Here is a 17,847-nt window from a genome sequence, read left to right on the forward strand (position 1 = left end):
AGCAGGGCAGTGGCACAGCGGTAGAGTTGCTGCCTAACAGCGCCAGAGACCCGGTCTCGATCCTGATTACAGGGCGCTCCTCTGCTCTGAGTTTGCCCAGTCCAGCCAAGGCACGTGGGCACCAAGTGTCACTTACCGCTGAGGTTCAACCTGTCCCCAGTGTTGCGAAGGATGGACGTGGCGCAGATGCCACGCAACGTCCAGTCAGCTGGACATTGCCGCACCATCTGTCATTCGTGGAAGGTTTTTCTTCCGGACCAACAACTTTGACCACAAGTCCTCGGCAGTGGTCAGCATGGAACGTCCTGCAGGCACTATAGGGAAATGACTCGATTTATCCGGTGGCGTGGTTCCCAGAGCAAACTGCCCAGCTTGTCTGGCAAAATGCCTCATCGCGCAGAACTCACCAACAAGCACCAAGACCATGGCTTAGCTGGCGGCGAGGGGAGCCCCCCCCAGTCAGATCCTTCCGAAACAGTCTGAACCTCAATACCAGCGCACGTTGCCCTCGGGACGGCTGCTATGGAGAGGAGACGGTTGTCCACCTCTTTGCAGAGTGTGGATTCGCAAAGAGAGTCTGGAGAGGTCTGCAAGGGTCCCTGTCACGGTTTATTCCGAGCAGCTCCATCACAGAGGACTCTGTGATTTACGGACTGTTTCCAGGGACGCATTCAGAGACTGACATCGAGTGCTGCTGGAAGGTCAGCATTTTTATCTACCTTCAAAGATCAGGGAGGTTTGGTTAAAAAAAAAAAACTAAAATGTATTTCCCAACCAGCACCTACTGGCTTCAGGATGCTGCAGGTAGCAGCACGTGGAGAATGCAAAATGCGTAATATAAATGCAGGTCTGCCTTCATCGATCAATGCATGCCACACATGCAAACATTCTTGTCATCAGGTGTAGCAGGTGATAGCACCAGCTGCTTTTGAGAGTCTGTTATCCAAGAGTAAAATAAATTGTGTGCTAATCCAATTCATTTTTCCTCCCCCTTCTTCGATTACTGCTTTGATTGATCAGGGATACATTTTCAATGTGGAACCTGATGAAGGGTCCAGACCCAGGCACGAAAAGGGTCTTCACCCCTTAGAAAGCGTCTAATAAAGTCCGGATTACAAAACATAGGGGGGGGGGGGGGAATTGTCCCCACCTCTCAAAGCATGGGGGGGACGTGAGGAATGGAGGGAGCCCAGCGTAGGTTCACCAGGTTAATTCCCGGGATGGCGGGACTGTCATATGTTGAGAGAATGGAGCGGCTGGGCTTGTACACTCTGGAGTTTAGAAAGATGAGAGGGGATCTCATTGAAACATATAAGATTGTTAAGGGCTTGGACACACTAGAGGCAGGAAACATGTTCCTGATGTTGGGGGAGTCCAGAAACAGGGGCCACACACAGTTTAAGAATAAGGAGCAAGCCATTTAGAACGGAGACGAGGAAACACTTTTTCTCAGAGAGTGATGAGTCTGTGGAATTCTCTGCCTCAGAGGGCAGTGGAGGCCGGTTCTCTGGATGCTTTCAAGAGAGAGCTAGATAGGGCTCTTAAAAATAGCGGAGTCAGGAGATATGGGGTGGAGGCAGGAACGGGGTACTGATTATGGATGATCAGCCGTGATCACATTGAATGGCGGTGCTGGCTCGAAGGGCCAAATGGCCTACTCCTGCACCTATTGTCTATTGTGTCCCCCCCCCCCCCCCCCGCACAGGATTTCCGCCCCAAGAGGCAGCAGCTCTACCTGCTGCGCCACTGAATCACCTGGTTCGACCATGTTCTACCCTCTGCTCTCGGAGCTATAACAATTAAACACTCTTGACTCATGCCAGACATTTCTGACGCAAGCTCTTTGAATTCCTTCTCTTTATTTAATTACCTCGAGTTGCCGTGATGGGATATGAACTAGTTTCTCTGAGCCGATAATCCCAAGTTTATCAGAATGTTAATTAATCAAATCATTTACACAGTGCCCCTCCCCTCCCCCTCCCCCAAATGGTACAAAACTGAAAATCAAAAAGATACTTGGATGAAAAGAGATTTTTTTAAATGTAATCACAGGTAGATAGTGTGAAGGAGTCCCGACCAGAAAAATAATCTATCCATGTTCTCCAGAGATGCTGCCTGACCTGACTTATACATGATTATAAGTTTAAGAAAGAACTGCAGATGCTGGAAAAAAATCGAAGGTAGACAAAAATGCTGGAGAAACTCAGCGGATGAGGCATCGTCTATGGAGTGAAGGAATAGATGATGTTTCGGGTCGAGACCCTGCTTCAGACGTGATTGTAATAAAGCCATTCACAGTGTACAGATAAAGAGAATAACGTTTAGTGAGTCAGAGTAAGAAATGCTGCTGTTGGAGTAGAGTTTAAAAGAGTGTTGCGATTGTAATGAACGATTGCAGGTCCACTTATTGGGACCAGCACACACACACACACACACACACACACACACACACACACACAGTCGCCTGGTTTGGGAACCATTTTGGTGCTTGCTGAAGGGTCCCAACCCAAAACGCCGCCTATGTACGAGCCCTAACCGTCCAGTTACTCCAGCGTTTTGCGTCTATCTGTACCGTTCTACGTCATATTAGCAAAGAGGTACTGACCTGCAGTTCGCACCAAGCAACTTCCACCCAGGTCTCGGTATCCAGCCCTTTGTAGACGGTTTTGAAGGCTCCCCTTCCAAGCTCAATGTCGAACTTCAAGAAGCGGCCTCCAGGCGAGGTCGCGACCGCCTTCATCTCGGCCTCCTCTTCGTTCTCCTTCTCGGTCCTGTCCTTGAGCGAGTCCCTGGCGCCGTCGGCGTTGCCGGGGGCCCTGGGGGCCGGCGCCGCCGGGTCGGTCTTGCCGTCGAGCGCCGGCAGCCGCGCCGCCCCCTCCCCGCTCCACCAGCTCCAGCTGCGGCGGACGAAGCGGTGGTTCTCGGCGCCCTTGTCCCGGGGCTGGGACGGGGGAGGGGGTGAGGGGCTGCCCGCTTTCACCGGCGAGGCGCTGGCCGGGGGCTGGCCGGCACCGGAGGACATGCCGCCCGGTTTGCTAGGGTCCCCCGGGGCCGCGGGCTCTCCTGGGTCCGTGGCCATCTTAGGGAACGTGGGTGGTGGTGGGTGGGAGAACTTCCTATGCCCCCCACAGCTTCTCCATCACAGGGAGAAACAAACAAAAAACACTCCCTCTCTTCAGATCACCCAATCTTCAAAGCACCTAGGACATGATGAGCCGATGGTTCCTTTGGCACTCAGGCAGACAAATAGAAACCGTGCCCTTCACAGTGGAAGCCAATTGCGGCTCCCCTCGTCAATTCTCAATCGGACGATAGACAGCCACAGGACACCGGATCTTCTGCAAGAACAAAAAATATATAAATTAGGGAGGAAAAGCAAAAAAGGCAACTAAACCAGTCTCGCAAACCTTCGTGCAACAGAGCAGCGCGAGACAGAGCGACAGATTGGTTCGTTAAGGAGACAAGGATTGATTCGTTAAGTAGACACACTCTCTGTGTGACGAAGTGTTTCCTCACCATTTAGAACAGGAGGGGGCGGGGGCGGGGGGGGGGGCGGGGGAAGTGGGATACTGGTACCACTCTATTGCTTTTTTTTTTTTTTAATTGCTGTTTTTTTCCCCTTTTTCCTTCCGCCCACAATATTTAATATGAAAAAGAATATGTGATTCTGTTACATTCTGTTTGGAGTTTGTTTGTTTGTCTTTTTGCACTTTTTGCACTTTTCATTTCACTGCACATCTCGTATGTGTATGTGACAAATAAACTTGACTTGACTAACATCTGAGATGGTAAAACTGCCCAATTTGGTCCCATCTGATACCAATTCTAAAAGCCTTGTCATCATAAGTAAGTAAGTTTATTGGCCAAGTATTCACATACAAGGAATTTGCCTTGGTGCTCCGCCCACAAGTAACAACATGACATACAGTGACAGTTACAAATGACTCAGAAAACACTAAACACTAATAATAATAAAACATTAATGATAAAACAACACTGATCAAGCATGTGAACCAACAAAATACCAGATCAAAGGGAGTTGGGACTTGGAATTTTGCCAACCTTTGCATCTCCGAGATCTTGAGCACCTCACTCCCTGCTGCCAGGCAAGGTGAAGAGTCACTCCCAAAGGCTCTGAAATGATCCCCCGCAAGAACCTTTCCCCATTAGCACCAGCTCTCCCCAGTGCAACAAATGAAAACATTACTTTGCAAGGACTTATAAAAAAAAAGAATAGACGACCACAAGCCAATTGACAAGCCCAGACACATCACAAAACTAATCCAATCCATAACCTAATTACCCAGGGTGTAATTGACATTCCCAAAATAGATAATTAGTGAATGGCTAACTCCGACGTCTTTAACCATTTCATTGACAGGCGGCTAACATCGTAAAAGATATTAAGAAGGAACTGCAGATGCTGGAAAATCGTAGGTATACAAAAGTGCTGGGGAAACTCAGCGGGTGCAGCAGCACCTATGGAGCGAAGGAAATAGGCAACGTTTCGGGCCGAAACGTTGCCCATTTCCTTCGCTCCATAGATGCTGCTGCACCCGCTGAGTTTCTCCAGCACTTTTGTCTACCTAACATCGTAAAAGAGTTCGACACACGAGTTTTACAGACTTTCGAATATAGATACTACAGCAAAAAAAAAAAAAAAAAAACATTTTGCCCGTTTCTTCTCATATCACTCAATTCCCCATCATTTCATTTCAAATCCTTATTTAATTTTGTTATGAAGCAAATCATTCTTCCAGCCAAGGATCGGGACAGTGGCGCAGTGGTAGAGTTGCTGCCTCACAAACCCAGGGACCCGAGTTTGATCTTGACTACGGGTGCAGAGTTTATACAGTCTCCCTGTAACCAGGGGGGGTTTCACCTGGTGCCCCAGTTTCCTCCCACACTCCGAGGACGTACAGCACACAAACAGGCCCTTCGGCCCACGATGTCACACCAAATATGGATTTAAGAGAGAGTTAGATAGAGCTCTAGTGGCTAGTGGAGTCAAGGGATATGGGGAGAAGGCAGGCACGGGTTATTGATAGGGGACGATCAGCCATGATCACAATGAATGGCGGTGCTGGCTTGAAGGGTCGAATAGCCTCCTCCTGCACCTATTTTCTATATTTCTATGATACTGTTAAACTAAAGGGCCTGTCCCACTTTCATGACCTAATTCACAACCTCTGCCGAGTTTGCCCTTGACTCATACTCGCAGCATGGTCGTCACGAGGTCGTAGGTAGGTCGTAGCAGGCCGTGATGCGAGTCGTAGGCACTCGTGGCATCAAGTAGGTCGGGCATTTTTTCTAGCACGAGTAAAAAAAGGTCGTGAATTAGGTCGTGAAAGTGGGACAGGCCCTTAATAGCCTATACCAGCAATCTGATCCACATCCATTGGCCTATCTAAGACGACTCAAACACCACTATCGTATCTGTCTCCACCACCACCACCAATGGCAGAAAAGTTCCAGGCACCCAGCATACTCGGTCTAAAAATATACTTCCCCGCATATCTCCTTTAAAAAAATCACATGCGGTTAAAGTGCACATTGTCAGATTTTATTAAAGGGTATTTTTATACATTTTGATTTCACCATGTAGAAATTACGGCTGTGTTTATACATAGTACCCCCATTTCAGGGCACCATAATGTTTGGGACACATGGCTTCACAGGCGTTTGTAATTGCTCAGGTGTGTTTAATTGCCTCCTTAATGCAGGTATAGGAGAGCTCTCAGCACCTAGTCTTTCCTCTAGTCTTTCCATCACCTTTGGAAATTTTTATTGCTGTTTATCAAAATGAGGACCAAAGTTGTGCCAATGAAAGTCAAAGAAGGCGTTACGAGACTGAGAAACAAGAATAAAACTGTTAGAGACATCAGCCAAACCTTAGGCTTACCAAAATCAACTGTTTGGAACATCATTAAGAAGAAAGAGAGCACTGGTGAGCTTACAAATTATAAAGGGACTGGCAGGCCAAGGAAGACCTCCACAGCTGATGACAGAAGAATTCTCTCTAAAATAAAGAGAAAAACCCCAAACACCTGCCCGTTGAAGACTTCATGATCAGATAGACAGAGGCTACACTGCAAGATGCAAACCACTGGTTAGCCGCTAAAATAGGATTGCCAGGTTACAGTTTGCCAAGAGGTTCTGGAAAAAGGTCTTGTGGACAGATGAGACGAAGATTAACTTATATCAATCAGAGTGATGGCAAGAGCAAAGTATGGACCTCATCTGTGAAACAGAGTGGTGGGGGTGTTATGGCCTGGGCATGTATGGCTGCTGAAGGTACTGGCTCACTTCTTCATTGATGATACAACTGTTGATGGTAGTTGCATAATGAATTCTGAAGTGTATAGACACATCCTATATGCTCAAGTTCAAACAAATGCCTCAAAACTCATTGGCCGGCGGTTCATTCTACAGCAAGACAATGATCCCAAACATACTGCTAAAGCAACAAAGCAGTTTTTCAAAGCTAAAAAATGGTCAATTCTTGAGTGGCCAAGTCAGTCACCCGATCTGAACCTCGGTACACGAGACAATAAACTCAACTAACATTTCCACCATAGGGAAAAAGGTTCTGACTGTCCACCACCCATGGTAGAGAAAAATGCTGGAAAAACTCAGCGGGTGAGGCAGCATCTATGGAGCGAAGGAAATAGGTGACGTTTCTGAGAAGGGTCTCGACCCGAAACGTTGCCTATTTCCTTTGCTCCATAGATGCTGCTTCACCCGCTGAGTTTCTCCAGCATTTTTCCCTACCTTCGATTTTTCAGCATCTGCAGTTCCTTCAACATTTCGTCTACCCTCCATGACTGTTTTATAAACGTCTATCAGGTCTCCCTTCAATCTCCAATGCAAATTTGTACAACCATTCCTTACAGCTAATGCCTTCTAATCCAGGCAGCATTATTCCTTCTCTCCATAGATGCTGCCTCACCCGCTGAGTTACTCCAGCATTTTGTGTCTACCTTCGATTTTGCCAGCATCTGCAGTTATTTCTCAAGCATTATGGTAAACCTGCACCCTCTTCAAAGCCTCCACATCCTTCCTGTGGTGGTCGGGCGATCTGAACTGCACTCAATACTCCAAAATGCAGTCTGCCAAAGTCCTACAAAAGCTGCAATGTGACCTCCTGACTCTTGCAATCAATGGCCCAATCAATGAAAGCAAGTTCAACTGGAAGCAATGCAAACAGAAACATAGAAACATAGAAAATAGGTGCAGGAGTAGGCCATTCGGCCCTTCGAGCCTGCACTGCCATTCAATATCATGGCTGATCATCCAACTCAGTATCCTGTACCCGCCTTCTCTCCATACCCCCTGATCCCTTTAGCCACAAGGGGCACATCTAACTCCCTCTTAAATATAGCCAATGAACTGGCCTCAACTACCTTCTGTGGCAGAGAATTCCACAGATTTGCCACTCTCTGTGTGAAAAATGTTTTTCTCATCTCGGTCCTAAAGGACTTTCCCCTTATCCTTAAACTGTGACCCCTTGTTCTGGACTTCCCCAACATCAGGAACAATCTTCCTGCATCTAGCCTGTCCAACCCCTTAAGAATTTTGTAAGTTTCTATAAGATCCCATCTCAATCTTCTAAATTCTAGCGAGTACAAGCCGAGTCTATCCAGTCTTTCTTCATATGAAAGTCCTGCCATCCCAGGAATCAGTCTGGCGAACCTTCTCTGTACTCCCTCTATGGCAAGAATGTCTTTCCTCAGATTAGGAGACCAAAACTGTACACAATACTCCAGGGAGTGGGGTTAACAAGATCCAGACAGTTATTGCTTTAAACACACAGCTCCAAAACCACCTTCCCTCAATTAGTGTTAGGTCAGGCATCAGCAGCTGCTCCTTGTAAGCACCTTGCCGCTTCTTCATACAAGACCCAAAATATCCACCAGATATTTGCATTTAACCTCGTGGTTACTGCAATAACTAGTCATTCCAGTCCAGGAGGAAATCTGGCTACTTTAAGAAACAATTCGGCTGCCCGTCCCTCTCTGCATTAGCCTTGAAGGCATTTGAGAAGCATTAAAAAGCGATTTTAAAAGCACATTACCACTTGGTAATGGGGTGGCGCAGTGGGAGAGTTGCTGCCTTACAGCACCAGAGGCCTGGGTTCGAGACTGGCCTGCAGGTTTTCTCCGGGTGCTCCGGTCTCCTCCCACACTCCAAAGACATACAAGTTTGTAGGTTAATTCGCTTCTGTAATTTATGAAGATAGTATTAGTCTACGGGGTGATCACTGGACTCAGTGGGCCGAAGGGCCTGTTTTCGTGCTGTATCTCTGAAGTAAAATACTAGAATAAATATTAAATACTGGCGGGAAAGGTTTTGAGGGATACAAGCCAATGAAGCTAGAAGATAGACTCAAAAAGCTGGAGTAACTCAGCAGGTCAGACAGCATCTCTGGAGAAAAGGAATAGGTGACATTTCAGGTGGAGACCCTGCTTCAGATGAAACTAGGCCAAAGGCGGGAAAAAAAGACAGTGTTGAAGTAACTTAACAAGTCAGGTAGCATCCCTGCAGAACATGGATAGGTGATGTTTCAGGTTGGGAATTTCTTTAGCCAAAGGGTGGTGAGTCTGTGGAATTCACTGCCACAGACGGCAGTGGAGACCAAGTCATTGGGTTTTTTGTTTTTTTTTTACAGTGAAGATTGATGTTCTTGATTACTAAGAACTTCAAAGGTTACAGAGAGGAGAAAGGAGAATAGGGCGAAGAGGGGCAAAAATAGATCAGCCATGACCTAATGGCTTAATTCTGTTCCTATATAGAAACAAGGAACTGCAAATGCTGGTTAATACACGAAAGGACACAAAATGCTCGAGTAACTCAGCAGGTCAGACAGCATCTCTGGAGAATTTGGATAGGTGATGTTTTGGGTCTGATGAAGGGTCTTGACCCGACTTGTCACCTATCCATGTTCTCCAGAGATGCTGCCTGGCCCGCTCAGTTACTCAAGCATTTTGCATCTCATTTTGTAAACCAGCATCTGTAGTTCCTGGTTTCCACATTGGGCCAAAGGGCCTGTTTCTGTGCTGCAATTAATTAATTACATTGAAATAATTAAGTCTGAAGAAGGGTCTCGACCTGAAGCGTCACCTATTCCTTTGCTCTATAGGTGCTGCCTCACCCGCTGAGTTTCTCCAGCATTTTTTGTCTACTTGCATTGAATTAACTGGTCAGTTACACAATATCTGTGCATTGTGTAAAAAACAATGAATTTTTACACCAAAACCCTGTTTGGTTCCGCTGTTAACAGGAAGGCCAAAGCGAGAGGTTTCAGGTTCGAGTGTTTTAAAAATAGTTTAGTTTAGAGATACAGCGTGAAAACAGATCCTTTGGCCCACTGAGTCCACACCGACCAATAAGCACAATGTTATTGCAGTTTCACATCCTACACACCAAGGACAATTCATGGAAGCCAATTAACCTATAAAGCTGCACGTCTTTGGAGGAAACCGGAGCACCTGGAGAAATGACCTCCCAACTTCTATACTCAATAGGCCCGAAACGTTGCCTATTTCCTTCGCTCCATAGATGCTGCTGCACCCGCTGAGTTTCTCCAGCATTTTTGTGTACCTTCGATTTTCCAGCATCTGCAGTTCCTTCTTAAACATTCTATACTCAATACTCTGACTGATGCGCCAAAAGCCTTCTTGATCACCCTATCTACCTGTGACGCCATGCAACGCACTGGAGTTACTTGCTCGCAAGCAAGCAGCTTGTGGCTGTTGCACCGTTCGAAAGCCCATCGCTTCTCTGTGATCACAGTACTGGGGAGATTCCAAAATGCCTTGCTACAACAGAGGTTTAGGGGTTCCATGTTCATGAGCAGCACACTAATTCAACAAAAGGCATTCGTTTAGACAAGAGGGGGAAAACAAAATTCCTGTCACAAGTACTGCCAAGTAAAGTGGAAGGAAGCAATAGCAATGGTCTTAAATCAAACAAAAATAAACCATCAAAGAACAATGTAGACAAGGCCAGGAGTACCATCTGTCTAAACTATATGGGAGATACAAGGAAATGCAGATGTTGGTTTACAAAAAAAGACAAAGAGCTGGAGTAACTCAGCAGGCCAAGTCTGCCCCCCTCCACTACCCGTTCCAGCTTACTACACCCCCCCCCCCCCCACAACACAATCAGCCTGAAGGTGGTTTCAGCCGTGAAACGTCACCTATCCATGTTCTCCAGTGATGCTGCCCGACCTACTGAGTTACTCGAGCAATAAAAAGACAAAGTGCTGGAGTAACTCAGCGGGGTCAGGCAGCACCTTTGGGGAACATGGATAAGTGACGTTTCATGTCAGGACCCTACTTCAGACAACCAGCATCTGTAGTTCCTTGTCATTATGAGTTACTACAGCACTTTTTGTTTTATTATCCAAACTAAATCTTTGCTCTATCATGAATCAGCAAAGGCCTTCAGCTAAACGACACTAAACACCGAGACTCACTCATTCATTCATCATTTTGCCGGTACCAACTCCAACTTGACAGCTGCTATTTTTTTTTTTTTTAAAAGACAGCCAACACACCACAGGGCAAATGCACGCATACACGCAAAAATAGAGAAATAAAAATCGAGAGACAGCTTAAATTTGACATATACTTACAGCCTTACAAGACAACCTTGGCCATTCTATTAACCCAGCCATTGCTCTTGAGAACGGAGAAGGTTTAAAAGCAGAGGAGGCAGAAGCACAAAAACGAAACCAGTACACTTAGAACAGCTCCTCTCCCTGCAGTTCGTGACATTGGTGCAACAAATCAGAATCCACATCCTCCTCTTTTGCAAACGCTCTTCCTCAAGCAAGACTACACTTCACTTACAAAGCAGACATTGCAAAAAAAAATATTTAAAGGAGAATAACGACCCTGTTGAGAAACACTTTTCAACTGCATTGCAAAATATCAAACATTAGAAATTTGGAAACATACAGAGAGGTCAGGGCAAAAAAAAAAAAAGCAAGATTGGAAGAACTTTGGAGAAAAGGTAAGACTACATTAAACTTTTAAATTGAGACTGAAGCACTAAAAACATGACTGCAAACACAGAAGATGACATTTGTAGACCTTATATGCGACAGATTTTTAAAAAATGTTTTATTTACAAGAGAAAATATTAAATATACAGCCTCGTGACATACAAGATGATCACAAACGATATATAGTCACTACACAACTGATGCACAATGACAGAACTTAATTCCAACAGTATAAATAAAAGTGGGAAAAGACTCGAGAATGTATATATTTTTGTTGTTTTACTTACTAAAGGAGAGGACATGCTCAACCAGCTTTGGACTAGCAAGGAGGAGGCATCCTTGCCTGTATCCATGGTATTAAAAAAAAAAAGAAACTGTAGACTGCAGGTTGAAGATCACCTAATTAAAAGTTTTTAAACACCCCTCCCTCCCTGGATTGAGCCCCTCTGAGCTATTAAACCATGGAAAACACCCTCTTCACATCAGGATTTTAACAGGTTACTTTATTTTTAACCCTCCCTACCTAAAGACTTACACATCAAAGAAATGAAGGGGAAAAAAGATTTGTATCCCCAAATTTAGACCCTTCTTACCCTACTTGCCCGAGGGATTTCACTGGATTACTTTCTTTTAAACCCTCTCTATCTAAAGACATTCACATCAAAGTAATGAAGGGGGAAAAAAAGATTTTTATCCCCAAATTTAAACCCTCCTACTTCTTCTTACCCCACTTGCCTGAGGGATTTCACCGGGTTATTTTCCTTTAAACCCTCTCTACCGAAAAACATTCCCATCAAAGAGGGAAAAGAAAAATGATAAGTGTAGGTTTAAATAAAAAGATTTTAGCCCCAAAATTTAAAGACACTCCCAATTCTTCTTACCCCACTTGCCCGAGGGAATACACCAGGTTATATTCTTTTTATCCCTCTCTACCTAAAGACATTCACATCAAAGAGGGAAAAGAAAAAATGATAAATGTAGGTTTAAAAAAAAAGAATTTTAGCCCCAAAATGTAGACACTCCCAATTCTTCTTACCCCACTTGCCCGAGCTTTTCACCAAGTGATTTATTTGAAACACCCTCTGCTTAAAGACATTTCCACCAAAGAAAAGCAAAGAAAGAAAGAGAAATTAAGGTATATATTAACAAAAAGATGATTTCCCCCAAATTTAGACCCTTCCCACCTCTTCCTCCCCACTTGCCTGAGGAATCTCACCAAGTTATTTTCTTTTTATCCCTCTCTGCCTAAAGACATTTTCCACCACAGAAAAGAAAAGAAAAAAAGATAAATGATAAGGTAATTAAAAAATAAAAGATGATTTCCCCCAAATTTAGACCCTCCCACCTCCTCTTACCCCCTTTTTCTCTGAGGATTTCAGCAGCTCATGCTTTAAAAGCTTCAAAATGCTCAATTGCGTGAGAGGAGAGAAAATAAAGGTGGATTAAAAGGTGAAAAATACATTTTATCCCCGATTTTCAACAGAAAATCCCCTCAAAGAGGAGAAATTTAAATTTTTTTTTTTTTTGGGGGGAGGGGGGTGGGGGTCGGTTTTATAGATTATGTATTAATTGTCTCATCAAACAAGCTGCCCATTCTCTCCACTTCGTCGCATTTGGTCTGTTTTCTTATATGATAAATATGATTTTTAAATCGGTTGCGAAGCCGCCTCCTCCCACTGCGCGCTCGAGCTCGCGGCTGCGCGCGCACCCGCCCGCCCGCCGGAAGCTGGCCGCAAAGCCCGCCGGGATTTGTAGTCCAGCCACCCACACATCCGGTTAGTCACTAAATCTCTATTTTTTAAAAGCGCCCCCTTTCAACATTTTTCTCGTTCAATCCAAATCTCTTTCAAGCTCAGATTTTAAATGACGCGTTGGGAGACGATAAGAGGCTTTTTTTTAAGGTTAAGGAGAGACACACCGTCACGTGGTCACGTCCAGGTCACGTGGGGAGGGTCGTTTGTGTCACACCCAGGTCACGTGGGGAGGGTCGTTTGGGTCACAACCTGGTCACGTGGGGAGGGTCGTTTGGGTCACAACCTGGGCTCCAGTTTAACACCATTTGTCATTTCTATTGTTCTGCAGCAAGATTTGAAAGTTAATGCGGTGTCTAAGTTTAAAAAATAAACGTGAAAGGAATAAATTCAGCACAGGACTACATCTCCCAGGGTGCTCTGGTACCTTCCCATGCCCCAAAGATGTAGCCAGCCCTGTGTGAATCAAGGGGATTCAATATTCAAGAGAGTTTAGAAACATAGAAACATAGAAAATAGGTGCAGGAGTAGAGGCCATTCGGCCCTTCGAGCCTGCACCGCCATTCAATCAGCAGGGAGGTTCTACTGCAGTTGTACAGGGTCTTGGTGAGACCACACCTGGAGTATTGCGTACAGTTTTGGTCTCCAAATCTGAGGAAGGACATTATTGCCATAGAGGGAGCACAGAGAAGGTTCACCAGACTGATTCCTGGGATGTCAGGGTGGAGAAGAAGGGTTTCGGCCCGAAACGTCGCCTATTTCCTTCGCTCCATAGATGCTGCTGCACCCGCTGAGTTTCTCCAGCAATTTTGTGTACCTGGGATGTCAGGACTGTCTTATGAAGAAAGACTGGATAGACTTGGTTTGTACTCTCTAGAATTTAGGAGATTGAGAGGGGATCTTATAGAAACTTACAAAATTCTTAAGGGGTTTTACAGGCTAGATGCAGGAAGATTGTTCCCGATGTTGGGGAAGTCCAGGACAAGGGGTCACAGCTTAAGGATAAGGGGGAAATCCTTTAAAACCGAGATGAGAAAAACTTTTTTCACACAGAGAGTGGCGAATCTCTGGAACTCTCTGCCACAGAGGGTAGTTGAGGCCAGTTCATTGGCTATATTTAAGAGGGAGTTAGATGTGGCCCTTGTGGCTAAGGGGATCAGAGGGTATGGAGAGAAGGCAGGTACGGGATACTGAGTTGGATGATCAGCCATGATCATATTGAATGGCGGTGCAGGCTCGAAGGGCCTACTCCTGCACCTAATTTCTATGTTTCTATGATCATGGCTGATCATCCAACTCAGTATCCTGTACCTGCCTTCTCTCCATACCCCCTGATCCCTTTAGCCACAAGGGCCACATCTAACTCCATTTTAAATATAGCCAACGAACTGTGGCCTCAACTACCTTCTGTGGCAGAGAATTCCAGAGATTCACCACTCTCTGTGTGAAAAATGTTTTCCTCATCTCGGTCCTAAAAGATTTCCCCCTTATCCTTAAACTGTGACCCCTTGTTCTGGACTTCCCCAACATGGGGAACAATCTTCCTGCATCTAGCCTGTCCAACCCCTTAAGAATTTTGTAAGTTTCTATAAGATCCCCTCTCAATCTCCTAAATTCTAGAGAGTATAAACCAAGTCTATCCAGTCTTTCTTCATAAGACAGTCCTGACATCCCAGGAATCAGTCTGGTGAACCTTCTCTGCACTCCCTCTATGGCAATAATGTCCTTCCTCAGATTTGGGGGAAATCTGATCAAGGGGGTTCAAGATTCAAGAGAGTTTAGAAACATAGAAAATAGGTGCAGGAGTAGAGGCCATTCGGCCCTTCGAGCCTGCACCGCCATTCAATCAGCAGGGAGGTTCTACTGCAGTTGTACAGGGTCTTGGTGAGACCACACCTGGAGTATTGCGTACAGTTTTGGTCTCCAAATCTGAGGAAGGACATTATTGCCATAGAGGGAGCGCAGAGAAGGTTCACCAGACTGATTCCTGGGATGTCAGGACTGTCTTATGAAGAAAGACTGGATAGACTTGGTTTGTACTCTCTAGAATTTAGGAGATTGAGGGGGGGATCTTATAGAAACTTACAAAATTCTTAAGGGGTTTTACAGGCTAGATGCAGGAAGATTGTTCCCGATGTTGGGGAAGTCCAGGACAAGGGGTCACAGCTTAAGGATAAGGGGGAAATCCTTTAAAATCGAGATGAGAAAAACTTTTTTCACACAGAGAGTGGTGAATCTCTGGAACTCTCTGCCACAGAGGGTAGTTGAGGCCAGTTCATTGGCTATATTTAAGAGGGAGTTAGATAATAATAATAATAATAATAATAATAATAATAAATACTTTATTGATCCCCTCAGGGAATTCAGATGTCCAGAAGCTCCCAATCAACAAACCCACAGATTCAAAACGAACGCAGACAGAAAATACATAAAATACAATGTGGACACTACCTGAGAGCAATAAATACTTAAAAAGACCAATAATTAACAGTTAAAAATTAATAATTGCAAAATGCATCCCCCTACAGCCTAGCGGTCCGAATTATAAAATCTAATGGCTGCAGGGGTGAAGGATCTCCTGAACCGCTCCGTTCTACAGGGCAGGGAGAGGAGCCGGTTGTTGTTCCGAGTGCTCTTTTGACTCTCCAGAATTATATGGAGGGGGTGCCCGGGGTTTTTCAGGATGACCTGCACCTTGTGCCTCGTACGCCTCTCAAGCACCTCCATCCCAGAGTCTACTCTCCCCTCCAGCACTGAGCCAGCTCGATTAACCAGTTTGACCAGCTTCCTATTGTTTTTTGCACTAATGCTGTTGCCCCAGCAGACAACAGCGTAGAAAATAACGCTTGCAACCACTGTGTTGTAAAACATGTGCAGCATATCCTTACACACATTGAAGGATTTGAGCCTTCTGAGGAAAAAGAGTCTGCTCTGGCCTTTTTTGTAGAGGGAGTCAGAGTTGACAGACCAGATGTGGCCCTTGTGGCTAAGGGGATCAGAGGGTACGGAGAGAAGGCAGGTACGGGATACTGAGTTGGATGATCAGCCATGATCATATTAAATGGTGGTGCAGGCTCGAAGGGCCTACTCCTGCACCTAATTTCTATGTTTCTATGTTTCTATGATCATGGCTGATCATCCAACTCAGTATCCTGTACCTGCCTTCTCTCCATACCCCCTGATCCCTTTAGCCACAAGGGCCACATCTAACTCCCTCTTAAATATAGCCAATGAACTGTGGCTTCTACTACTTTCTGTGGCAGAGAATTCCACAGATTCACCACTCTGTGTGAAAAATGTTTTCCTCATCTCGGTCCTAAAAGATTTCCCCCTTATCCTTAAACTGTGACCCCTTGTTCTGGACTTCCCCAACATCGGAAACAATGTTCCTGCATCTAGCCTGTCCAACCCTTAAGAATTTTGTGAGTATGTGTCCCTGATAATAATAATAATATTTGTCATGTGTCCCAGATAATAATAATAATAATAATAATAATAATAATAAACTTTATTACGGACTCAAGGTCCAGACAAGGGGCAACATTACATTAAAAAAGCATTGCATATCAAATTATCATAAATACATATAAAATCTTGGTATAGTCACTTATAAAAACATCATAATTTATATATTTTTTAAACACAATACTTAAGTTAAAAATCCAGATTAAAAGATGATCAATGTCCTACAACGAGACAACGATACCAGTGTCTCCACAGCTGGGATTCGTAGCGTGTAGTGCTAACCCTTATGTTTGTCAAGGCCACAATAAGCACATTTTTAGAGTCATTTATCCTGCAAATGAATTTATACATGTGGTGTCTTAGGTTTCGGGGTCTGAAGGAGGGTTTCGGAATGGCCTTTATTATAATCTGACAATGTGCACTTTAACCACATGTGATTTTTTTTTTCTATTACAAGTTTCAAATTGTAGAGTCAAATAAATAAATGATGGGTCTTTGTCCCAAACATTATGGAGGGTGCAATGTGACAATTCTCCAGAGAAGCTGTCGAACCTGCTGAGTTACTTCAACTTTTTGTTTCTATCTGACAATAAAACTGTTTTGTTTATTATCATGTGTACCGAGATACAGGGAGAAGTCGTTGGAGCGTGCTAAGCAGCCAGCAGAAAGGCAAAACCCGATAACAATTGAGCCATTTACAGTGCATAGATACATGATCAGGGTATAATCTTTAGTGAACCTTTAATAAAACAATTCCTCCAGTTTGATGACCTCGAAAAGATCATCCACACATTTATCTCCTCCTGCCTAGATTACTTCAACTCCCACCACACTAGCATCAGCCAATTTTTCCTGTCCCGTCTGCAACTGGTCCAAAACGCCGCAGTGAGACTCCTGACGGGCACCCGAAAAAGGGACCACATCATCCCGATCCTGGCCTCTCTCCACTGGCTCCCTGTGTGGTTCCGAATCAATTTCAAGATCCTTCTTTATGTCTATAAAGCCCTTAACGGGCTTGCCCCCACCTACATTAAAAGTCTTCTCACCAACCACTTCACCTCCAGGTCCCTCAGATCCACCGATTTTCTATGTTTCTCGGGGTATCTATATCTAAATCTAAATTTTATTCGTTATTTAAGCATGCCATCGGATGGAAGCTGCAAACCCAAATCTCGTTGCACTTATGTGCAATGACAATAAAATATATTATTATTATCAGATCGGCCGACTTGGGACTGCTGAATATCCCGCGGTATAGGCATAAGTTTAGGGGCGACCGCGCCTTTGCGATTGCAGCTCCTAGACTGTGGAACAGCATCCCCTTTCCCATCACAACTGCCCCCTCCATCGACTCCTTTAAGTCAAGACTAAAATCTTATCTATAGAAACATAGAAAATAGGAGCAGGAATAGGCCATTCAGCCCTTTGAGCCTGCACCGCCATTCAATATGATCATGGCTGATCATCCAACTCAGTGTCCCTTCCCTGCCTTCTCTCCATATCCCCTGATCCCTTTAGCCACAAGGGCCACATCTAACTCCCTCTTAAATATAGCCAATGAACTTGCCTCAACTACCTTCTGTGGCTGGGGATCCCACAGATTCACCACTCTCTGTGTGAAAA

This window comes from Amblyraja radiata, unplaced genomic scaffold (genome assembly GCF_010909765.2).
Source record: "Amblyraja radiata isolate CabotCenter1 unplaced genomic scaffold, sAmbRad1.1.pri scaffold_946_ctg1, whole genome shotgun sequence".
Taxonomy (NCBI): domain Eukaryota; kingdom Metazoa; phylum Chordata; class Chondrichthyes; order Rajiformes; family Rajidae; genus Amblyraja; species Amblyraja radiata.